Here is a 6,292-nt window from a genome sequence, read left to right as displayed (position 1 = left end):
CTAAGATCTCTAAAAAAATTAATAGTTTTGTTTCTGGAACTATGTGGTTACCATTCACCTTTTTTCTTTTTTCTCCTTAGAAAATATGAAACGAGGAGGCCAGCTCATCAGCCTAAGAAAGCCAAATTATCTTCAGCTTGCTTCACTTTTGCTCTGCCTGGATGTTGATTTCCTGAATTATTGTAGTAGCAACCGCTTTTAGATTTATCAATTTAAGAATTATCCTTAAATGGAAAGGAGGGAAGGGTGAAAAGTAGCTTAATTATTACTGAGTGCAAAATTATTCTTTTAGAAAAGTGACTTATGCTTATTCAGGACTTTAACACACAAGCAAGAAATTTAGATGTTTCCCTGTATAATCAAGTTCCCCCCACCACCAGATTTTAATGGCTAATCGGTTGAGAAGTTCATTCATTGCAAATATTTCATCATCAATCCTGTCCCATAGTTCCATTTGCCATCAAATAGGAATTTAAAACATGGCAAAGATGACATTTCTCCCAAATGCTTTCTTTGCAAGGTTTATTTCCCTCAGATTGCCTCTCCTGATTTTACAAAGCCCGCCTGTTCATATCATTTATTTACTATTTATACAATTAGAACAAAACCACTAAAAAAGCTTTCCTGAACAGATCCCCACCAGATGCATTGGGATTACCAAGGTCAGAACCCTGGTCTAGCATGTAGGGCAATGTTTCTGAACCTTGGCAATCTAAGATGGTTGGGTTCAACAGAGCCAATGAAAAACACTCTAGGGATCTTGAAGGTTGCAGTTACACAATACATTTGATAGACGCTAGGATGGGGAACATGCTTTACAAGGAAGGAGACATCCTTACTCCACAAAGGACAATCTTTTGAACTGGGTGGCATAGATAGCTTATTTTTCCCCCAAGAAAAGCTTAGTAGAGTATTAAACTTTAATCTGTGTGTATGCATGCCTTCTTTAGTAGTATCTTTAACATAAGAATCTTTAGAGTTGTTATTGAGCAAGTTAGATAAGCAAAGTTTTTAAAACATACTTCTAATTGATAGACTCTCAAGTTTATACACCAATCCTAGTCTATGTTCTGTTAATGATATACACTGAATATATAATCACTGATAACAAACTAAGATGATTTTAATTATAAGCTTCTGCAAAATAAAAAAAAGTAACCAACTAATGAAGCACTCTTCTGCTGAAGTGGATGATTGACCCTTTCATATTCTAGCAACGCGCAGGCTGCCTGAATATCCCCTCCTTTGAAAAACTGCAGTTGCAGAAAGAAGATGCTGCGGTATTTTGCTCAGTAATTGCTAATGATGCTATTATTCCTGACACGCTCATTTGCCTGTGCAATCAGAAGGCAAGCGTGATGGGGATGCTGCCTTTCTTTTGGGCCACTGCAGACTTCAGAGAAGGGGATCTATATAAAGAATGGCTTACACAGAACATCCCATGCATGACCTTCAGAGGCACGTTGCAACCATTTGAATGGGCTTTCTTCCAGAGTAACAGTGCAAAGGATTGAGGCCATGGTTAAATTCTTAAGAGAAAGTGAACCTTGCCAGTCACCTGTTTTGCTGACATCCACACTAGGTTGACCGCCACAAGGTGCAATGTATAGAGAAGGGTTTAATATACTTTGGTCAGATCCAGTGGATGCAAAATGCCACTGCACAGTTATGCAGGTGTGGATGGAGTAATTACAAGGATCAAAACAAACACTTGGGCTTACTTAAAAATACTTATGTGAAGAACCCATTCCAAACACGTTTCCCCTTTTGTATTATTGTTTTCATATTTTGTAACAACATACAGTACTGTCTCTGGTAGCCTAATACATTAAACCAGCTGTCCCCAACCTTTCCTGCTCCGTGGACCGGCAGTAGCAGTGGGGGGTGGGGGAGAAGAGGGGATGGTTTTTAGCGCTCACCTGCCCCTTGCACGATTTGGTTCCCAATGGGCCTGGAGCAGTACCAGTCTTCAGACCGGGGGTTGGAGATCCCTGCATTAAAGCATAAACCAAATATCTGCCATTTTTGCCTACGCAGCTAGTTTGTGATTTAGGGCATTGTATGAACAATGGTGGCTGGATGGTCACTGAAGCAGTAGGCGTGAGCTTAAATGGACTCCAGAAGATGGTAGAGGACAGGAAGGCCTGGAGGAACATTGTCCATGGGGTCGCGATGGGTCAGACACAACTTCGCAGCTAACAACATGAACAATTGTATGACGCGGTGGCTCAGTGGGTTAGGATGCTGAGCTTGTTGATCAGAAGGTCGGCAGTTTGGCGGGTTGAATCCCGAGTGCCGTGTAACAGAGTGAGCACCTGTTACTCGTCCCAGCTTCTGCCAACCTAGCAGTTCGAAAGCACGTTAAAAATGCAAGTCGAAAAATAGGGACCACTACGGTGGGAAGGTAACAGCGTTCCGTGCGCCTTTGGTGTCTAGTCATGGCGGCCACATTACCTCGGAGACATCCTCGGACAAGCGCTGGCTCTTTGGCTTTGAAACGGAGATTAGCACTGGCCCCTAGAGTTGGAAATGACTAGCACGCATGTGAGGGGGAACCTTTACCTTTATGAACTGGGAAAAAAAAACCTTGGCAAACAGTACACAAGTGGGTTAAGCCGCTATAACCACTTTTTCAGCATAACTGATTGTGATGGCTAGTGGATCTCTTGGAGGAATGAAGCAAATGGGTACTAGCCAACATGTCAGAGTTAATGTGGAAATAATGAAATTTGTAGCATAAAGCCATTTCCCATGCTTCAAGACTTGGTTGAAGAAGCTTGGAGGGAGACGACTGCAAGCACAGCAGAAACTCCTCTACTGCATGCCGAACAAATGTCCTTTGAAAAATTGGGCATATTTCATGAAAGTTTTCCTCTGGCTATTCATACTAAGTTCCTAACAAAAGGGATGACCTCTCCCAAGCCTTTTTCTGGATATGTAAAAGAGGCATTGGGAACTAGTGCAGATCTATCAACTGCTTCTCTAGAATTAGAGCAGGTATCATCAAAACGTTTCATAATTTATTAAATTTATATGCCACCCTTGTCTGGATGGCTTACCCTGTGGACATAAGTAGATATTAAAACAGCATAGGGCATTTGAAACTCCATGGGATATCATGGGCTTTTACCAAGGTGCCAAACACTAGCCCAGGGGTCGGCAACCTTAAACACTCAAAGAGCCACTTGGACCCGTTTCCCAGAGGGAAAATAAATACACTGGGAGCCGCAAAACTCTTGCGCGCGCACGCGAGGGGGGGGGAACTTGACTGAAGAGTTTAATTAAAAAGAAATAGAGGCTGCTGTGCATGAGTTCTGTCTCTCTCTCTCCCCTCCCCCCCTCCGATCTTCTGCTCACCTGGCAAACTGGCTTCACGCTGTTCTGGACAAGCTGACACACATTCTTATTGGGCTGGCTCTCTCTTATCCTGCTTTCTGCTGCTTCCTGCGGAGATGCAGCAAAGGCAGGAGCCCTGCCCAATAAGCTTGTCAGCTTCTTGAAGAACAGTGTTTTATACACACACACACACACAGAGAGAGAGAGAGAGAGAGAGAGAGAGAGAGAGAGAGAGAGAGAGAGAGAGAGAGAGAGAGAGAGAGAAGGGAAGCGAAAGTGTCTGTCTCTGTCTCTCTGCAAATGGCTGGGAGCCGCGGGTTACCGACCCGTGTACTAGCCCTTCAGCACCACAGAATGGAGGATGTAACCCAACCAAAAGGACCAGAATCATTGCAGAACAGACTCCCCATCCATGACTGAAAGGAACTGAAAGAACTATCCCCTTCCATTCTCTAATTCGGTTCCTGGCACAGGTGACAAATCAAGACGTTTTCAATCCTACTTCACCTTTAAAAAAAAAAGGGTGAGATCTATGTGGATCTTTAGTTGCGTCATCCTCTTCTGAATCACCACATGCAAAAAAACCCCTACATCTGAGACCTGTCTTTAATTCTCCAGTTCTTCCAGGAAAGGTTTATTTACTACAAGTCTTTTTCTTTCCTAGAATGACACAAGTACCTTTTTGACAGAAGCATTAATTAATTGTCTTTCTCTCGGGTTTCCCTCCTTCAGGACAATGTAATAAGGTCAGCTGAGACGCGCACAGAAGCAGCAGGTAAAATGCTGCTGCTTTACATCTTTTGTATCTAAACATTAAAAGGAATCCAAAATAATAGAAACGGTTTTCAAGGTCAGATAATTATAACTTCCCCGACATCACAAAGTTTTGTGTTGTCATGATCTAGTGGGGGAGGAAGAACCTTAATGTTTCAGTGGGTTTCTTGGTTAGACTGCAAAGGAGTAGCCTCCTTTACCTGGAACAGTCAGGTTGGAATTTCCTATCAAAATTGCTGCAGTGCCGTCAAGCATCACTCCTAGTACAGAACAGGATTGAAAAGAAAAAAGAAAAGTTGGGTATGAAAACAACAATAACACGGGGGCATTACTTTATAGAAATTGCAGAATCTAGTTGCTTCTCGTGCAGAATGTAGATGCTCTTCACTCATAACCTGGCTGCTTTTGAACAGATACCACTTTGCTTCTGGTATTCCACTCTGCAGACATTTTTAAGACCCTTGTGGGAAGTATGAGGTTGGAAATCTATATGGAGGTAGAGTGGGAGAGGCACTGGTGACTGGTGACTGGATGACTTAAGAATCATTTCCATATCTAGGACTAATACAAAAACAACTCTTAGTCCCACTAAATATTAACCAATCAGAGGAATACAGAGTGAGATTCCATAAACTTTCCTATGAAAATTTGAGGCCTGGGAACCTGGACTGTCTCAAAATTAAACAGGCAAACATAAAGCATGACCATATTCAGTACGAGTTCACAGAGGCTTGCCAAATCATCAGCGATGTGCAGGTGTGGTGGAAAGACTGCACTCTTTTTTAGGTTTTACACACACAAATCTGCTTTTTTTTCAATCAAAATCTTTTATCTTTTATTAATAAAAAGAGGAAAGATGAGACAGAAAGCCAATCGAGAGACAACACAATTTTGTACATGCTGGACGTAGAGGGACAAACTTCCTAAAAATGAAAATAAAAAGTTGATTAAAAAAAATTAGCAGGAGGGAAGGGACGAGGTGTTACTTTAAAAATATAACTCTTAAGTGTCAAGGAAAGGGAAGAAAGGAAGGAGAAACAGCAATTTAAAAATTCTTCAGTAAACAAAATGAACTTTTTGTCTCTGCACATGCCTCTTCTGAGATCTCTTCAGACATCCAGATCACTTTGCTCAATGGTACAAGTTGTATCCTTCCACCAAGCCCATATCCAGGTCACTTGAAGCACAGTTTCTTAGCTTTAAAAGTCATCAGTAAAAATAGTTATAAATTAAATTCAATCTCCGACATTTGGTTTTGTTGTTTAAAAAATATAAATGAATAATTCCTTTATGATGAACGTACTTTCATTCTTCACCTTGAATTACAAAGCCACTGCAGAGAGGAGACAAAAGACGAAATTAGGAAAAGCACCGTGGTGGTGAAGTGGGAGAACATGTGGGATTCCTATACTTTTTTTTTAAATAAACAACAACAACCTTTAATTGCTCTACTTTAGAATTTGGCAATCATGTTGGGCTGAAAGAAGAAAGTTTGTCAGGTCTTCTCAAAAGTAAGGTGGTTAAAAGAAGAGTTTCAAATTCCAAAAGAATTTGGATATTCAGCAAATCCAGAAAAGACGACTTGTCTTTTTCATCTCTGATTGAAGTTACCTAAAATGGAAGGTACCAGAAAATCTTGAAAGAAAAGCTAAAAGTAGCAGATGTAAAACTTGATGAAATCAGTAGGTTCTCAAGTACAAAGCTATGCTCATCTGAGTACAGAGAATTTTGGTAATGCAATTTACAGCAGCCCAATGCCCTCCAAATATGGGACCAAAGCTCTAATAGGCTGTGATGGATAAGCATTACGGGACATTAGAAGTCAAAAATACCTGGAGGTCATCAGACGGAGAAGAGGTGTAATTTATAAATATCTAATGTAAACACGATGTCTACGATGCTAAGGCATTGGTTAAATTAATTCAAACCCCACTACATTACAACCATAAATCAATAAACATAATAACTAATATAGATAAAGTAAAACTGAGATCAATTTCAGCTCAACTCTGATAATTACAAACATGCAGATTTTCTGACAGCATCACAGGAGTAATTTGCCGTTGCTTTCTTCTCCTTTCAATCAATTTTGACTCAAGGTGCTTTCATACACGCTATTCTTTGGGAATAAGAAAGTTAGCCACTGCCTTCCTCTGGATTATTTTTGTCTGTCTTCCTAACC

The 6,292-nt window shown here is 40.8% G+C and overlaps 1 protein-coding gene across 9 annotated transcripts in view; it reads right to left on the bottom strand.

Annotated features, from left to right (window-relative positions):
• Positions 1 to 84: 84 nt before the first annotated feature.
• The window catches only part of TCOF1 (treacle ribosome biogenesis factor 1), a 59,984-nt gene continuing 53,776 nt past the window's right edge, over positions 85 to 6,292 (bottom strand). For 5 of the 9 annotated variants that reach the window (XM_081317350.1, XM_081317356.1, XM_081317355.1 and 2 more), the window contains exon 20: positions 4,926 to 5,443. The gene's annotated coding sequence lies outside the window, so the exon portion shown is untranslated. Of the gene's footprint in view, positions 1,992 to 4,054; positions 4,371 to 4,925; positions 5,444 to 6,292 lie in introns of those variants that run through there. The other 4 variants (XR_014025073.1, XR_014025072.1, XM_081317354.1 and 1 more) reach the window with 4 other exon arrangements.

This window comes from Vipera berus (genome assembly GCF_964194415.1).
Source record: "Vipera berus genome assembly, chromosome: 2".
NCBI classification, from domain to species: domain Eukaryota; kingdom Metazoa; phylum Chordata; class Lepidosauria; order Squamata; family Viperidae; genus Vipera; species Vipera berus.
The sequence above is the reverse complement of the archived record's forward strand: the minus strand, read 5'-3'. Positions and strand labels throughout refer to the sequence as shown.